Genomic DNA, 19,405 nt, shown 5'->3' with positions numbered 1-19,405 from the left:
CATTTCTTTTTTTGGTTTGACCACAAATGTATCGAACTCGCTTTTAACGAAATCCGACTAATCCTACTCGATCGGGTTTGCGGATTAAGGCCGAAAGATGACGGGGTTTGAACCCGTGACATCTTTTAAGACATGACATTGCATTGCATATTTTTTCTCCGACAATAAAAAGTTCAAGAAAAAATGATTTCATATTTGTCTTCATATAACAATTAGTACGTCAACTGACCCCGAAGACCTCAAGTCGATTTCCAAATCTTTCCAATTCTATTATTGCACTGAATTTACACGTCACAACTCATATTATTTTTTTTCAAAAGTTTTTACGGTTATTTAAATCACTCCCTAGCCATAAAAATTCCAATTTACTACACCCTCCGGGCTCCGTCCATAAAAAAATAGTTTAATTTTGTCATTTTAAAATTTCCAAAAAAATGGCCCTATTTCTAAATATGGAAAGTTTTATCTCCTATTTTACTCACTTTTTTTCCTCTCTCATGTTTTATCTTCTTTTTCTCCCTATATCTTTTTTACTTTATCAACTTTTTCCGTTTCTCTCTTACTTTATTAATGTCTCATTAAAACCAGTGTCATTCACAAATGAGACTATTTTTTTTGGATTGAGAGAGTATAAACATGTAGGCGTTAATAATGGTAATAATAGATCGAGAACAAAATAATTTTTCATGAATAACCGTGTTTTTGGATATTATAATACCAAAAATATTTTTGTCTAGCCAATCTATGACCAATTCACAGTTCTTAATTATTGAAGTTTGCAGATTAAGATTGAAAGTCGCCTAGTGGGTGACGGGGTTTGAACTCGTGACATCTTTTAAGACATGGCATTGCATTGCATAGTTTTTCTCAGACAATAAAAAGTTTTTTAAAAAAATGATTTCATATTCTCACAATTAATACGTCAACTGACCCCGAAGACCCCAAGTCAATTTCCAAGTCTTTCAAATTCTATACATTATTGAACTGTAAATATTGTCTCTTCAGACACTAATTTATGACCAATTCACAGTTCTAAATTATTGGAGTTTGCCCCCAATAATTCTCTATTTGGGACATCCACTGACCTCAAGTCAACTCATTGTAGCATTGTTGAAAGTCACATATGTCAGTCCTATCATATAGGCCCCTACTTGTGTGTTGTCCGTATTTATTTATTCATCTTCAGAATTGACTGAGCCATCTTTTACGCGTTTGATACAGTATGTTTAGCATTCACGAAACAAATATAGTTTTACATTAACTCACTCAAATAGTATTATTAAATATTTCAAGTTTTATGAAAAACAAAAAAAAAGTATTAATATTTTATATTAAATTTATGATGTTATTTACTCCCTCTGTTATGTTAATAGAAGCGTTTCATTTTCTGCACCCGTTTTGAAAAAATAATAATAATATAGAGTTAAAGTTGAGAAAAAAATAGAGTAAGTGATGGAATAATGCATAAAAGACTCTTCTCTACGTTATTCTCTCTCTTACTTTACTTTTTCTCCACTTTAACTATTTATTATTAGTATTTTCCAAAACGGGTGCAATAAATGAAACGCCTTTATTAAGGCGGAACAAAGGGAGTACAAATTTATAGATGTGATGCACAAAGTAAATACTACTCCATTCGTCCACGAAAAATAGCGTCATTTTGTCATTTTGAGATGCCACAAAGAATAGTCTTATTTCCAAAAATGAAAAATTTTTATGCCATACTTTATGCATTTTTCTTTCTATCTTTCTTACTTTACCCACTTTTTCTCTTTTTTCTTTTACTTTATCAATTCCTCATTAAAACTCGTGCCTTTCATATATGGAGTTATTTTTTTTGAACGGAGGGAGTATATAAAATGAAATAAAATTAATGGTGCCCGGAGTATATAATTAATGATGGTAATATTTCACTCCAACCATTATTTAGTCTCTCAAGTGGTGATCTTAAAAAGGATATCCAAGTAAACTGCGATTGTCTATTTAAAAACCTCTTTCATCCTATTGTCATTTGTACACAAAAACCTCTTTCACAATGCTTTCAAACTTGTTGTGGTTCATTTATTTCCTAATTTCATCCTTCATTTTCACCACTCATTCTTATAATAACAAATGCCTTCGTCATCAGGAAACTTTGCTGCTTCAACTCAAGCATGAGTTGATCTTCGATTCTTCTCTTTCGACAAAACTGGTGCGATGGAATGAAAGTGATGCGTGCTGCAAGTGGCCCAGTGTGGAATGTGATGCTTCTAGCAAAGTCGTTAGTTTGCAGCTCGATGACGAGGCCATTTCTGGTGGAATTGAGGATTCGTCTGAGTCTCTTCAGATTTAAATATCTGCAAAAGCTTAACCTTGCCTACAATTGCTTCAATGATGCCATTCCAAAAGGTATTGGCAATATGATTTGTTTGACATATTTGAATTTGTCACATGCTGGTTTTGTTGGGCAGGTTCCTTCTGAAATTTCATCCTTAACGAGATTGGCTAGTCTCGATATCTCCAACGAGTTTGGCAATAATCTTAGGTTTGAGCACCCAAATTTGGAGATGCTTCTCCAAAATCTAACAGAGCTTAGAGAGCTCAATCTTGATGGTGTCTATATCACTTGTTCACATGAAAGGCAAAAATGGAGCAACACTGAATCATCACATTTACCCAACCTCACCTCTTTGAGCATGGTTGATTGTAGTCTAGATGGCCCTTTGCCTAAATCCTTTTGGCAACTTCATTCCCTTTCTATTCTTCAACTGGATCGAAACAATCTTTCAGCAGTAGCACTTGATGACTTGTTCACCAATTTTCCAAGTCTGACCACCTTGACTCTTTATAACTGCAGTTTAAAGGGTTCTATTCCATCCACCTTTGCTAACCTAACCAAGCTGACTCATGTCGATTTGTCATATAACTCCTTGACAGGCTCACTTTCTTCTACATTGTTCGAAGGTCTTTCCAATCTGGTTTATTTATATTTGAGTTTTAATTCATTCTATGGTAGCATTCCCCACTCTCTATATGATCTCCCTTCATTGTTGGGAATTCATCTTGATTACAACCAATTCAATGGCACTTTTCAATTGGTCAACTTGCTTAGCCTGACCAATCTTACATTCCTTGGGCTATCTCATAATCGCCTGTCAGTAGATGTTGGCAACGTCAATTCGAGTTCATATGGAGGTTTCCAATTAAAAGAATTATACCTAAATTCATGTAACTTGTCCCATTTTCCTGTTTTCATCAAACATTTGGATCTAAAGTATTTGGATCTCTCGGCCAATAGAATTGCAGGAGAGATTCCTAGCTGGATTTGGGGAACACAACTTATGTATCTAGGCCTCTCATTTAATCTTCTAACAGATATTCAAAAGCCTTACCATATTCCTTCTTCTCTTTTGGCCCTAGACTTGGACTCTAACCAGTTAAAGGGCGAGTTACAGCTGCCCATTCCACTTGAATCTCAACTCCAGTTCATTTCTATTGCTAATAATAGTTTAAGTGGAACAATTCCAACCTCCATTTGTAATGCCTCACAACTCGATAGTCTTGACTTGTCAGAAAATAAATTAAGTGGCAGCATACCTCCTTTCCTAATCGAAAATTTTAGGAGGCTTTACCTGAATCAAAACAACATCAATGGCAGCATTCCAAATATTTTTTCTATGGATTGTAAGCTACAATATTTGTCGCTTAACAATAATAATTTAGAAGGAAAGATCCCAAAATCTCTCACAAGTTGCATGTCGTTGGAGGTCATGGATGTTGGGAACAATTACATCACCGATACGTTCCCATGCATGCTATCATCCTCATTGAGAGTTCTTAGTTTGCATTCCAACAGATTCCATAGTGAAGTGACATGTAATATGACCTGGTCAGCGCTTCGAATTCTAGATATATCTTCAAATAATTTCAGTGGACGTCTGGCATCAATAAACTTCTCTAGTTGGAAGGGAATGATGCAATGGAGTGATGCAAAATCGTACAGCTTTGGAGTGACATTAATCATGAAAGGCATAGAGTTAAAACTTAAACAGATTTGGCCAGAATTTGGTAGTATTGATTTTTCATGCAATAATTTCATTGGAGAAATACCAAATGCAATTGGTGATCTTACCACACTTCATCTTCTCAACTTGTCCCACAATGCCCTCGAAGGAAGCATCCCTCAGTCATTCGGCCACTTGAGCAAGCTCGAATCACTTGACCTCTCTCGAAACCAGCTAACAGGGCCAATACCGACGGAGCTTGGAGAATTCACGTTCCTTGAAGTCTTGAACCTGTCACACAATAAGCTGGTCGGAAAGATCCCAAATGGCCGTCAAATTCAAACATTTTCAGCTGAATCCTTCAAAGGAAATCCAGGCCTATGTGGTTTCCCTCTCAACAGAAGCTGTAGTCATATTGATGAGCTATCACTACGAGAACATGAATATGTCGAAGAGATTAGTGAGATTGAGAGGGCATATGTATCTGCTGCACTTGGATATGTTGTGGGATTTGGAAGTATTGTAGGGCTACTCCTATTCTGTCCAAGCTTCAGACATAAATTCTTCGAAAAAATTGAAGAGATTATTGAAGAGGTGTTTGATGGCAGAAACAGGAGAAGAAGACGTGCAAGAATTGATAGAAATCCATGGGTTCCATCCTAAAACCAATTGGTTATAGGAGGAGGGCCCATGAGACTTATATACTAGTTTCAGTTTTCTCTTGACACCGATGTGGGACAGTCATATGTTATATTTTTAGTTTCAATTGCCAACACCCTCCCTCAAACCCTTCAAGGTGAACCTTGGAGGGGTTGGACTTTTTCTAATCGATTGGACAATCGGCCCAATTTTTTTTTTTTCGATCGGTTGGACCACTTGGCCCATATTTTAAAGTCCAGATATACTGCTGGATCAGTCATTTTTTTGGTTTCGGCCCAGATATACTGCTGGGTCAGTTAAATTTGACCCACACTCGGCGACCCGCTCTGATACCATCTTAGAGATGGTAATCGAGAGAGGCGACATAAAGAAGATAAAACATGGTGGCAAAAAGACTTTGTATAGAAAGAGTTTGTATATTTTTTTTTTGATTGATTGTAAAGCTTACATGGTACCCACATATATAGGGTGGATTACATTATGGGAACTCTCCTAGTTCTAGGTACTAGTAAACATTAAAGTCTTAGTCTAGGAACTACCAAAGTACCTTCAATGTAAAATGATTTCCCAATGTATAGGAAAGGTTTACTAGCCGTTGGGCTATTATTGACAAGAATGGCTGCCACTGCCAGGAACCGAGTCAGTAGACAGTAGTATTCGTATTGTGATACGAGGAGCATAGAGGCACGCGTGAGCCCAGGCCATGTCATTTTAGCCCATTTATCTTTTTATTTTATTAATGTAATAGGTAGAGTGTCGAGCTTAATTATAAGCTCTATCTTGGGTTTTCTTTGTTGGTTTTTTCCCGAGATGCAAAAGAGAGTCGAACCAACTCTAGGTCCTTGGTTAATATAAATATGGAACTTTGTCATCTTTAATTGATTTAGAAAAAAGACTAGTTAATATATAGATCTATTAAATGGATTCTAAGTAAAATAATTAATTTATAGATCTATTAAATGGATTCTAAGTAAAATCATTAATATAAATTTTAATATAAAAAATCATTAATGGGCTGAAAATGGCCTAAAACGAATTTGGGCTCAGAAGCCCATAGAAACTTCCACCATGAGCATTTTGTTACACTTGACTTGAATTTGTTGTGGGCTCCTAAATATTAATTCTAATTTGAAATTAATAAAAATTCTAAAGAATAATAATTTCAAAAATAAATTCCATTATTAATGGGCTGAATAAGGCCTATAACAATTTTTGGCTTAAAAGCCCATAAAAAGGAATGTTCCATCCACTCAGAAACCCTTTCTGGAAAATGATCGAATAGATTTTACATACAAATGTATCAGTGTATTAATGATATAGGATGAAAACAGAGTGCACCACCATTGCTGAAATTTGAGCTAAATTGTATCAGAAAAGGAGAATTTGAACGATTTATCATATGTTCGACGAAATGCCTGACTAATTTCTTTAAAACGTTACAAGTCTTTGATTTCTTTGCTTCGATATACAAAGAGTGTTTTATGGTACTCATTCAGTGTGTTGATTTGTCTACAAAATTATATAATTATGTAATATATTATATACAAGTGGAAAAAATTGAGGAGAAATGATAAGAATTATTTCAAAGTTATCGCAAATAATGGATTTGAAAGTTTACTAATAGTATTACATATATATTTGAAAGTTTGACTATATATTGAGGAAAAGATTCATAGTTATTGAGAATCATCCTTTTCCTTATTTACAAGATTATATGCTTGTAAATACATCAACTTGAGTATAGAGAAACATCATCTCATAAACATCTTATATTTGCTAAATTGAAACATTTTATAGAAATGAGTCATGCATTTCATCGAACATATGATGAATCGATCAAATTCTCCTTCTCTGAAAATTTAGCTCATATTTCAACAGTAAAGGTGTACTCTGTTACCATCCTTACTTTATTAATATGCTCGCACATTTATATGTAAAATGTCAGTTTTTCGTTTGTGCAATCAAACTGTTTGGTAATTTGCCAGAATGGGATTCTGTGTAAATGGGACATTCCTTTTCATGGGCTTGTGAGCCCAAATTCGTTTTAGGCCTTATTCATCCCATTAATTATTTAATTTATTTTAGGAACTTTAATTCTTTAGGATGAAGATTTTCATGGGAGGATCGGGTCCGGGTGGATGAAGAATATTGGCAATTTATAGCAAGTTTTAGTTGTGGCGAAGAATGTTGGCAATTTAGGTAACTTTCCAATTATTTATAAGAAAAACAAAAACTGAGGTTATGTATAAAGACAATATAGTATTTTCACATTTTGATGGCTTAATTTGACGTTATTTTCGTTCTAAAAGATGCTTTTGGTTTCCCACTAAAAAACAAAGAAGTTATAATCTTAGTTCCCAATAAATGTCCCATATTTTCAAAAAGATGAATTCTCCACCCACTAATTCCGTAGGTTCAATTCCAAAATTTTGAATGAAAAGGTTTTGACTGACTTAGTTCAATCGGATAATATAATTTTGGTTGCAAATGATGATCAAAATAATAGTACTCTAAAAAAGAAGACAAAGTGAAGAACAACTTCTGCTTTTTTTTTAAAATTAAATTGATGACTCGGTTGTGTTTTAGGGGCTTCGAAGCCCAAATTTTATTTTTAGGGCCTTTAGAGCCCATTAACATTTTAGTCTATTATTTGAATTATTTTTTAGGATTTTATATTTTTTTAAGGTAGAATTCATTTTTAGGTCTATAGCTTTAATGGTTTTTGAGATAGACACCAATATTGTTGTTTTCGCTGTAAAAACATTATCTTCTCCTGTATTAATTAACAATATTTGGTTTGGTTAACGATTTTTATATTCCACTATTCATTTCACCAATATATATAATTTCTCATATATAGAAGTAAAAATGAGTATTATTATTATTTTAATGAAACCTAAGAAATTAACCTTTTCCTTTACCAATATCTAAGTAGAATAAGATGCATTCCTTTTTCATTTGTTTAATACCTCCCCCGTCCATGAAAAATAGTCTCATTTTTGTCATTTTGGGATGTCCACAAATTATAGTCCTATTTCTAAAAATATAAAGTTTATATCTCGTACTATACCCACTTTTTCTCCATATCTCTCTTACTTTAACTATTTTTTCTCCCATCTCTCTTACTTTATCAATTTCTCATTAAAATCGGTGTCATTCACATGTTGAGTAGATGTGACCAAAAATTATTGATAGCAACCTATTCTAAAAGCATATACAAGCTGAGTAGATGTGACCAAAATTCTCCACATGTTTTTTAAGAAAAGGACCCATTATTTTATGGGCTTCAGAAATAATAATTTCCCCTGCTTGCAAAGTTCAACAAAATTCAATTACTATCAAATACATACCGCTGCTTTATTTGTTTATATTCACATATGTTTTTATGCTTTTATCATCAATATTTTACTATATTGTTTGAGATCATACAGTATGTCATGGGGGTGTTTTATACTATAAATAATGGCTTCATTGATAGTGTTTGTACAAAGACATAAAGAAACTTGTGTGGACGTAATCTAAAGTAATGTGTTTTTATTCCATTATTAATTAAAGGTGTACGTACGACCCTCAATAATTGGCCTTGTTATAAAAAGTTTGCGTTGATTTACATTTAGTTATAACCGAGTTTAATTAATTCTAATTATAACTGATTAGACACTACTAATTAATCAATTACGATTAAGTTGGCTAGGGAGATCGACAACATGGTACTTTTTGGATATAATAAATTGAATATCAATCCAACCTTAAACAAATGAGCTAGTCCCAATTAATATTCCAAAGAAAATATGAGAATAGTGGTTTAAATCCAACAAAATTGGAGTTGATCAGCTGTTATGGTTATAGACTAAATAATACAACTCATCCCGAAATACTAAGGACTAGGTCATGGTCAAGTTGGCCACGATTGGATCGGCTCCTCTCCATTTGTCAGACTACCACTATGAGTTGTCGGGCCACACAACGAAGGAATCAATGTAACTAGCCAAACATGACAAATTTATTCGAAAAGATTAGACTATATCAAGAGAGAAAGCTTATTTGATTCATAAACCTACACTAGTTCCTTTACATAATCGACGTGGGACACTGGAATTAGTAACATCCATAAACACAAGACAACATAATTTCAATCACTGAGAGAATCTTCATGAAAAAAGTGGGTGTAGAAATTAAAAAAAAGACTAGATTTGGATATTGAGCAAATTTGTAATGTGTCTTTTCTAAAGCATGAATATCTTATTGATACTTTATTGTCCTAGTTTGACAGTATAAAATGTTTAAATTATTCACCGAAAAAGAGATGCATGTCAACCATCAACATGCATAACATAAAAAGAAAGTTACTTTGGTTAAAGAAAATCAAAGCAGCCTTCGATTATGACAGTCACTAAATTGAAAAAGGTGATTAATTCCAATTTTGTGGGGGTTTACAATTAATTACTCTGTCCACGATTTAGAATCATTTTTGCTTTTTTTCGATTTTAGATTAGCGGATCCATTATTCAACTAACATAACACTTTTATTCTATTATAAAATTAATATATAAAATAGGTTCCACAACCCATTAACTAATTTTTCCATTTTTCTTCAAAAAGTCAAACAATTTCTTAAAACCTGAGACGAGTCAAAATGGGACTATAAATGACGGACGGATGGAGTAATAGTTTTGTACATCGGCGAGAGGTGAGACAACTGGCATAAGAATTTAAAAGCTGCTTTAGTCATCTTTCATTTTTTAGAGTTTTACTTTAATAATTTTCTATTTCTTCAATTTACGAATTTTATATTAAAACTCGTATTAATCACATTCTACATATTTTACAAAGAATCAGCGTAGTATTGTTAACCAACCATTCAATCTCAAATGATTTCTCTTTTTCACTGGATTTTCTTCTTCTTTGCTCTTGGTCCACTAGCTTCATCTCCTAGCCCATACCAAAAACCAGATTGCCCTGCTCGATGTGGGAAGGTAACAATTCCATATCCCTTCGGAGTCGGGCCGGGCTGCTCGCTCGGGTCGTCGTTTAACATCAGTTGCAACACCTCCACCACCCCTCCAAAACCGTACCTCAACATCAGTCACGCTAATTTCGAAGTGGGATCTGGATCCGGATCCGGTAACCCGACCCGGATTTGCAGACAAGCAGATAAGAATCGATAACCCGACCCGGATCCGGATCCGGTACCCGTACCTGCTTTATGGAGTTTGCTATAATCTAACATCAGGCGATGAAACGTGGGAAGATAGGAGGAGGATTTTCTTGTGGAAGACCCAATACACGTTGTCGGAAAACAACTGGCTGACCACCATCGGCTGCGATGATTTCGGGAGGACGACTACAATTCGGGGCCGAGAATACCTTGATGCCTGCGTGGGCTTCTGTTCAAGCAATACGTCTATTGGCGGCGTTTGCCCGGACAACGGTGACGGCCATTCCGTCGGCAATGGCTGTTGCCGGGTACCCATTGCCAAAGGTGGTCATCAATATTGAGATGTCTAATCTCAATATTTTGTTATTGTTCACTTTCCTATTGTGATCAATCTTTCTTTCTTTTACTCTATCCTCGCTTATTTTATCTTCTTTAATTCACTAAACATAATTTTCTTAAATCATTATGAAGTCTTCAGTGCCCGCCACTGTCAATTCGCCTCACCCGCGGCTCTTTTCTATTCACTTCTATAATTTCAATAGATCTTGGATCCTTTGTGTAATTTATCATGAAAAGTCTATATTACTCCCTTTGTATGAGATCACTTTTGTTATTTTTGTCTATTCCGCAATAAGAGTCCACTTTGATTTTATTATAAATAATAATAAGAAAACTCTATTATTCCACTCACATTTTATTATAAAACTGAGAGTCATATATAACTAATTTTTTCAACTCACTTTCTTTTACATTTTGTAAAAATTTTTGTATCCGCCCCTGATTTAAGGTATTCCGTCACAGGTACCAGTTCCCTTTATACCCGTACATCTGACATCAGTACAATCATGTATCGCAAGAGGCTATTCCCTTGTAGCTATTCCTTTGTGAAGGAGAAGGGAAGCATCAACAAACCTGCCCACATGTATAATCTCAGCATCCTGCAGCAAAGCTCCGGTGCGTTCTTCTATAAAAATCCATCGCTGCAGGTGGTGAGTCTGGATTGTAGGATCGGCGACCAGAATTGCTCTCGAGCAAGCCTGAACTCGACTTATGCATGTCAATCTAACTCACATTGTGTTGATTTTGGTGCTGGGATTGGTGGATACCTTTGCAACTGCTCCCAAGGATATGCCGGAAATCCATACATCTACCCAGGCTGCACAGGTTATTATCGCTTCGGATCGAATTGAATCTAAACCCTAATCGCTTCGGATCTAAACCCTAATCGAATCTATATGATGTTCAGACCCATTTACATTTTATTAGATTCAATCCGAAACCATATTAATGGAAGTCTCGGTTTACAATTTTATTAAATTAGATTTGATCCAAACATCATATATAAATTGCATATAGTATGATGTTTGGCCCAGCCTCAGCCCATGTCTAAAGCGGATTGGGCTAGGCTTGACTTTTCTATACATAATTGGACTAGCCCAGGCCCATATTACCAAATGGGTTGGCCTAGATTGGGTAGGTTAGTTGGGCTAGGTTAGGCTTTTGTTTTACTCCCTTCATCCCACAAAAATAAGGACAATTTCTTTTTGTGTCCGTACCATAAAAATATCTTATTTCCATTTATGAAAAGATTTTTCAAATTCATTATTTATATACATTAATTTATTTTACAACTTATACCGCTATACTCACCATACATTAATAATAATGTGGATTCCACTATCCACTAACGCTATTTTAACTACTCTTCTCCTCATCTCTCTTACTTTACAATTACGCATTAATTCTCATCCCATCTCAAATGTTCTTATTTTTTGGGACTAATGGAGTATTTAAATTTATAAGTTTACAATTAACTTTTATTTTGTAGAACATCTTATTTATGTTTGTGCTCTTGCTTCAAATGTACTAGCCTTGTCGTGCAGATATTAATGAATGTGATGATAATCCATGTGCTCCACATTCTCATTGCAAGAATATTCCCGGATCTTTTAGCTGTACGTGTGCAAGTGGATATATTGGTGATGGAAAGTTGGAGGGAAGTGCGTGTACATTGTTGCCATTGTCCAACAACATCAAAATTATCTTAACAGGTACTATCTCCGTCCACGAAAATTCGTCCCACTTTTCAATTTTCGTCCGTCCCCCAAAATTTGTCCCATTTCACTTTTACCATTTTTTGTGGTGGACCTCATATTCCACTAACTCATTCTTACTCACATTTTATTATAAAACTAATATATAAAAGTAGGACCCACAATACACTAACTTTTTCAACTCACTTTCCATTACATTTCTTAAAACCTGTGTCCGGTCAAACCGGGACGAATTTTCGTGGACGGAGGTAGTAATATACATTTCATTCTGTCTCAAGGTATTTGAATCACATTCTAATGTGAATCTTCTAGATTGAAGACTCATGAATTTGCCCCGGACTTATTCTTGTAAATAAACCCAACAAATAAACAAGATAAACCAAGAAATGGAACAAGAAAAATGGATAAAAGGATAGAGGATGGATTAGTGTTATGATTTAGGTGAAGAACAAGAAAGAAATCCCAAAGGCACTTTCACATACAAACACCTAATGGCTCCACAAACTAGCAACACAAGAACTAGCAAGCATACCTTTACAATCAACCTTAGCCCGGCAAAAGATCGAATGCAACCCGAAGGAATTTGATAAGTCTTCAAAAGATGAAGAAGGTGAGCTCTCAAATATGGAGAAATGGTCTCTTACAAATATTCAAAAGCTGAGAATGAAAACCCTACAAAAGAGTATTTATACTAAAACAAAAGTAATAGGGAAAATAGTCTTTGAAATCTTAAAAAATGGTATTTTCGGGCAAAACGCCCGGCCCGGGCGTTTTGGGGCCTTGCCCGGGCGTTTTCTCTGTGGCCGGGCATTTTTTTGGCAGCTCTGCGCGACTTTCGTCAAAAGGCCATAACTTCCTCATCCGAGCTCCGATTGAGGCGTGTAAGGTACTCACGCGAAGCTCTTTTGATGATGAAGATAATGGTGGTCTTAGAACAACATTTGGACATCATTTTGCTAGGCAAATTCTAGTTTGAGTCAGACCTTCGAATCCGGCTTGGCTCCTTGCCATATCTCCACCTTCTTTTCGGACCACAATTAACCCATGGCCCTCGATGTAGTTGCATCCTATGATTGTGAATACCCGGATTCACATCATCCTCTCCTTCTTTGTGAAAGGATTTGTCCTCAAATCCGGTTCTTAGATTCATCTTTCGGACACCCGGATTCACATCATTCCCTCCTTCTTTTGAAGGATTTGTCCTCAAATCCGGATCAAGCATACCTATAAGACCAAGTAAGTCCAAATCAAGTATCATAGGTCTAGAAGATGTACTTGGCTTACCAAGGGTGTAGAGAGGTATATAGTCAAGATTGCAAATCTCCATGTGGAGTATATCTAATGCATATATGGTCTCATCAATCATACCATCATTGTGATCATAAAGTAATAACAATATTGGAAAAATTCGACCACTAGGGATTAGGAGGCTATGATCAAACAATGAAACTTGCATCAAGTAAGGAGCATAAGATCTACACCCTAACCATAATGCACATGTAAACTCAATATCACAAGTAATGGTACTATCAACAAGTTTTCTCCTAACACATTTGTGCGTGTCATCAAGATATTTTCCATACTCTAACAAGTCCAAAATATAAGCACATGGTATGGAGACACACAACTCTAACAATCCTTTTATAAGGTAATCCAAAACAAACTCATTTGTTGTAAGACCTTTGATAAAGGATCCATAAAACATGTCAACTCCATGGAAAAGTTTGATTTTTATGCAATAAAAGAACTTATCATGCCAAGACACACATGCGTCAAACACTTTGTATCTCTTGGTCCCAAATCCATCCACTCTACCAATCCACATACCTAACATTGTCTTCATAAAAGAATTGACATTTTTAGAAGGGCTAGGGATACACAAGAAAGGATCCTCATAGCTTGTAAGACTAAACTTAGCAAGTAATGATTCTAGATTTTCATGCCACATATCAAACAAACCACAAGTGATAAGAGTATCAATACAAATGGGCATTTGAAAACAAATCACATTCACTTGTTTCATTAAATCATTATCACAGGTTAAGGTGAGAATACTTGAACCTTGGGAAAGAGGTGATTCAACTTGACCTTGCGTCCATGAGTTCATCACCAGTAAGAAGTTACTCGGTGCATCCACGACTCGGGGCTCACATTCCAATCCTTCCAATTCCTGTCTCAAAATGTCATCCAAGAGAAAAGACAAGTAATAAGAGTTAGTGAAATAAAGGTCATTCTCCTCACCAAGGGAAAAAATGATAGGGTGGTTTAGAGCCCTCCCATGGGTGATCTTAGAATCTAACAAGCAACCTTTTTTTCTCACATGCTTGTGGTTTTTCTCTCTTGAAAGTGTTGATTCACACTCACCCCCACCACTCTCTCTTGGCTTTTGCATCTCACATTTTCGCATTTTCTCACGCTCTATTTGCTTTTGAAGCATGCTCTCATTTTCTAGCTTTTGCTCTTTCTCTCGATTCCCTCTCAAGTGCTTATTCCCATTATCAACCTCATGTGGCTTTGGTTCGTTGTTCATGATTTGAAGGGCATTTAATGGCTCACTCCCATCCTCGACTTCCCTTATGCTAGACATGCCATCATTGAAAGTTGGGTGTGCATCTTGTTCATGTGTGACCATGGACTCCGTTTCATCCTCACATTGCTCTTCATCATCATCATCATCATCAACAAAATCCACCATATTCTTGACACGCTCTTTATTGTCACACCTATTTTGAATCAAGCCCTTTGAAGTAGTGAAGTTGGATGACAACCACGACGAAACCTTCGTATGATAGCTAGGATGAGATAGGTCCATCTTCTTTGGTGGGATGCTTCTTCGTCTTGTGTCACCGCCATAATGTCGAGGGTTTGAGCTCTCCCTTGATTTACTTTTCATCCTCACATTGCTCTTCATCATCATCATCATCATCAACAAAATCCACCATATTCTTGACACGCTCTTTATTGTCACACCTATTTTGAATCAAGCTCTTTGAAGTAGTGAAGTTGGATGACAACCATGACGAAACCTTCGTATGATAGCTAGGATGAGATAGGTCCATCTTCTTTGGTGGGATGCTTCTTCGTCTTGTGTCACCACCATAATGTCGAGGGTTTGAGCTCTCCCTTGATTTACTTGAGACTTCCTCCCCTATTAACCGCTCATGCACCTTAAGATGACCATGATCATTCATCCTCTTAGAGTTAGACTCTCCATAGAACTTTGGTACTTGTTCCCTTCTACTCCCTCTATCAAGTCCATCATCGTGATACCTTGACTTGTAGTCACTCCTATCATGTCTCTCTCGGTCACTAGGTGCTATGGAATGGTTATGCCTAACTCGATCTCTTATGAGAGATATATTCTCACGGTATGCCGTAAATCCCTCTTGCATAGAATTCATGATTCCCCGCGCATCGCGCATCTCCTTCATGATTGAGGAAAACATCTCTTTGAGGGTGTCGTCGGATGTGGACGCGATGTCGTCCCCATCCTCCCTTCTAGGCGAATTGTGCTTAGAAATCCTCGTACGTGGTGGCATTTTCGGTACCTACAAAGAAGATAAAGAGGACTAGGGACACATCCCTTTTGTTAATAACACAAAAAACGCACACACCCAAGAATGGAGACTTTAGTGAGGAGCTCACTTCCCAACCCACAAAGTATGTCCCCAATTCCCCAAACTCACACCCAATGTCTCTCGGAAGGTTTAGAGATTTAGTGGCTAGATACTCTCCCTCACTTGCTCTCGATGATGTAATCCCAAGGGTTGCACAAATAGCACAAACAAGATACACAACTAGACAAGTGAAAACTAGTCCAAGAAGCCACAAGATTAGTGAAAGTAGGGGCAAGGCCAAAGGGACAAAACAACAAACAATTTGTGTTCACAATTTCACTAAACAACAATAGACCCAACAATTGATGGAATTTCGGCCTATAACTTTGTAACATTCACATAAACATACCCAACAACACATATGCAAGTTTATAGCTAATGCCCATGGATAGATTTGGAGATATCTCTTTTTTTTTTTGACAATTTTCTAACAATTTCACTCTTTTTTTTTTGTTTTTTTTTTTTTTTCTTACAAGAACAAGAACCAATGGCTCTTGATACCAAATAATGTGAATCTTCTAGATTGAAGACTCATGAATTTGCCCCGGACTTATTCTTGTAAATAAACCCAACAAATAAACAAGATAAACCAAGAAATGGAACAAGAAAAATGGATAAAAGGATAGAGGATGGATTAGTGTTATGATTTAGGTGAAGAACAAGAAAGAAATCTCAAAGGCACTTTCACATACAAACACCTAATGGCTCCACAAACTAGCAACACAAGAACTAGCAAGCATACCTTTACAATCAACCTTAGCCCGGCAAAAGATCGAATGCAACCCGAAGGAATTTGATAAGTCTTCAAAAGATGAAGAAGGTGAGCTCTCAAATATGGAGAAATGGTCTCTTATAAATATTCAAAAGCTGAGAATGAAAACCCTACAAAAGAGTATTTATACTAAAACAAAAGTAATAGGGAAAATAGTCTTTGAAATCTTAAAAAATGGCATTTTCGGGCAAAACGCCCGGCCCGGGCGTTTTGGGGCCTTGCCCGGGCGTTTTCTCTGTGGCCGGGCATTTTTTTGGCAGCTCTGCGCGACTTTCGTCAAAAGGCCATAACTTCCTCATCCGAGCTCCGATTGAGGCGTGTAAGGTACTCACGCGAAGCTCTTTTGATGATGAAGATAATGGTGGTCTTAGAACAGCATTTGGACATCATTTTGCTAGAAAAATTCTGGTTTGAGTCAGACCTTCGAATCCGGCTTGGCTCCTTGCCATATCTCCACCTTCTTTTCGGACCACAATTAACCCATGGCCCTCGATGTAGTTGCATCCTATGATTGTGAATACCCGGATTCACATCACATTCCTTTTTGGATTATCCCAAGTTGATTCATTGCTTTTTTTGGAGTATATATTAAATTTTATAATTCTAATCACAATTTGTTTTTTTTTTTCAAACTTTTTCCCACAGGTTTAGGTACTTCAATGGGACTTTTACTACTTCTTTTACTATTTTTTTGGTTGCTTAAAGTGTTCAAGAAGAGAAAATATAAAAAGCTCAAAGAAGATCTCTTCAAACACCTTCTTCTCCTGCATCAACAAACAGGTCAGGGAACATTTGGCAAAACCAAACTTTTCACTGCAAAAGAGTTGGAGAAAGCCACCGATAACTTCAACAAGAGCCGAATCTGCAGACGAGGAGGGCAAGGCATTGTCTACAAAGGCATGTTATCCGATGGCACAATCGTGGCAATCAAGAAACTAAACAAGGTTGATGAGAACCAACTTGAGCAATTCATCAATGAGGTCGTGATACTGTCGCAAATCAATCATAAGAACGTGGTCAGATTATTAGGGTGTTGTCTTGCCACTAAGGATCCTCTTCTTGTGTACGAGTTCTTACCAAATGGGACGCTTTTCGATTTCATTCATGATCCTAAGCCTGAATTTCCGCTTACATGGAACATGCGGTTGAAAATCGCCACAGATGTAGTGGGAGCACTGGCTTACTTACACTTTGCATCTTCTGTACCTATCTATCACAGAGACATCAAGTCCACTAATATTCTTTTGGATGAAAAGTATGTTGTCAAAGTGTCGGATTTCGGAATTTCCAAACTTGTTGAAGTGGACCAGACTCATCTAACCACGATGGTGAAAGGGACGTTTGGGTATTTAGACCTAGAGTATTACCAAACAAGCCAGTATACAGAAAAGAGCGACGTATACAGCTTTGGAGTAGTGCTTCTTGAACTTCTGACAGGGCAACGGCCAATATCTAAGGAGAGAACAGAGGAGGGAAGAAACTTGGTTTCGCATTTTCTTGCGTATATAGGAGCGAACAACCTTGATGCCATTTTAGATGCACAAGTTTTGGTGGCAGGTGGGAAAGAAGAGGTTATAGCAGTTGCAAGGCTTGCACGAAGATGCTTGAATGTTAGGGGGGAAAATGCGGCCAACTATGAAAGAAGTGGCTACGAAATTGGAAAGTTTAGTAATGTCTCAAATACATCCAGCCAATGATATGGAGCTTGAAGAAGAAACAATAGTGTCTGAAGCAAAGGACATGGAGTTTTCAGACATTGAGTGCTCATGGACAAGCAATGATCATGGTATCGCCCCATCATCATCAGATGCACTTCCCTTAATGTCTAAAGACTAATAAGGTATGGCTTCATTTCTTTCTTATTAAGATTGTTGCACTAAGAAAAGATCTCATGTATGCTTTATTATAAGTTGTGTGTAGTACTATTTCTATATGACTTCTTGGTTAATATGTTACTCCCTCCGTTCCGCTTAAGATGACGCGTTTTCCTTTTTAGTTTGTCCCAACTAAGATGACACATTTCCTTTTTTAGTAACTTTCTCTCTCCAATTAATACACTCAACCACTTTTTCTCACTCCTATTAAAATATCCATCTATCTTCATCTCTCTACTTTTAATACCTACATCTACCTTCTCTCTCTCCAATTAAACACTTTAACCAATAACTCCTAAAATCCCGTGCCGGCTAAGCAATGTGTCATCTTAGCCGGGACGGAGGGAGTATTTATCTTCTATTTTTAGTGACAGTTAAACTCATTTGAGTCATTTCTATATATGGTGCTCCTATAATTAACGTTTTTTCTAGCTCTTACTTTGTTTTCTATTTTATACTCTATTAGTATTTTCTTTCTCTAACTTAATTACATATTCACTTAACATACTACTCCTTAAAATATCTATTTCTTAAATATTGTATAAAAAAAACGCCTTAACTATGAATGAAATGAGGGAACAACAGTATGTCACAATAAATGTAGTTATACATTACGAATTTTTATAATCGAAAATAATTCACTTATGCCAATTAATGGATTTGTAAGTTTACTAATAATTATAAAATATAAATAATAAATATTTATGTTTAAGAGCTAAAATATAATTTGTGAAGTTGGTGAAGTAAATAAAGCAAAACAGGGGTGCATAAATTATTTTTAAATATGTATGTTCAGTTGATTTTACGATTTTACCCACCTTTACGAAATTACTCCCTCCGTTTCTTCATAGTTGAGGCGGAACTTTTCGGCACGGAGTTTTAGAAATGAACGTTGGGTGTATTAAATAAATAGATAAAAAAGTAAGAGAGATGAAAAAGTAGAGAGAATAAAGTATTAAGTGAATAAAGTAGAGAAAATAAAGTAAGAGAGAGTAAAAAGTTACCATATAAGGAAACGACTCAACTATGAAGAAACTTCCTGAAATAGTAAAATGACTCAACTATGAAGAAACGGAGGGAGTGCGTCTTAAAGAAAATTACTCAGGCATTTCATCGAACATCATGTGATAAATCAGTCAAATTCTTCTTCTCTTAACATTTAGCTCAAAGTTAACAGTGGTGACTCTGTTTTCATCCATACGTCATAAAAAAACTCGCACATTTATATGTAAAATGTAGGGTTTTTAGCGGTGCAGTCAAACTATTCGATAATTTGCCTGAAGGAGA

At 36.1% G+C, this 19,405-nt stretch overlaps 2 pseudogenes across 1 annotated transcript; both read left to right on the top strand.

The window, feature by feature from the left end:
- Positions 1 to 2,035: 2,035 nt before the first annotated feature.
- On the top strand, positions 2,036 to 5,514 carry LOC125189862 (receptor-like protein 54; annotated as a pseudogene).
- Positions 5,515 to 9,626: 4,112 nt separating this feature from the next.
- LOC125223131 (wall-associated receptor kinase 2-like) lies at positions 9,627 to 18,549 on the top strand (annotated as a pseudogene). The gene is made up of 4 exons (XR_016134992.1): positions 9,627 to 10,125; positions 10,603 to 10,965; positions 11,685 to 11,852; positions 16,890 to 18,549. The product of XR_016134992.1 is annotated as a wall-associated receptor kinase 2-like (transcript).
- The last annotated feature ends 856 nt before the right edge of the window (positions 18,550 to 19,405 follow it).

This window comes from Salvia hispanica, chromosome 2, assembly GCF_029641045.1.
Source record: "Salvia hispanica isolate PSC_SH4W2 chromosome 2, Shi_PSC_v1, whole genome shotgun sequence".
In the NCBI taxonomy this organism is placed as follows: Eukaryota; Viridiplantae; Streptophyta; class Magnoliopsida; order Lamiales; family Lamiaceae; genus Salvia; species Salvia hispanica.
The sequence above is the reverse complement of the archived record's forward strand: the minus strand, read 5'-3'. Positions and strand labels throughout refer to the sequence as shown.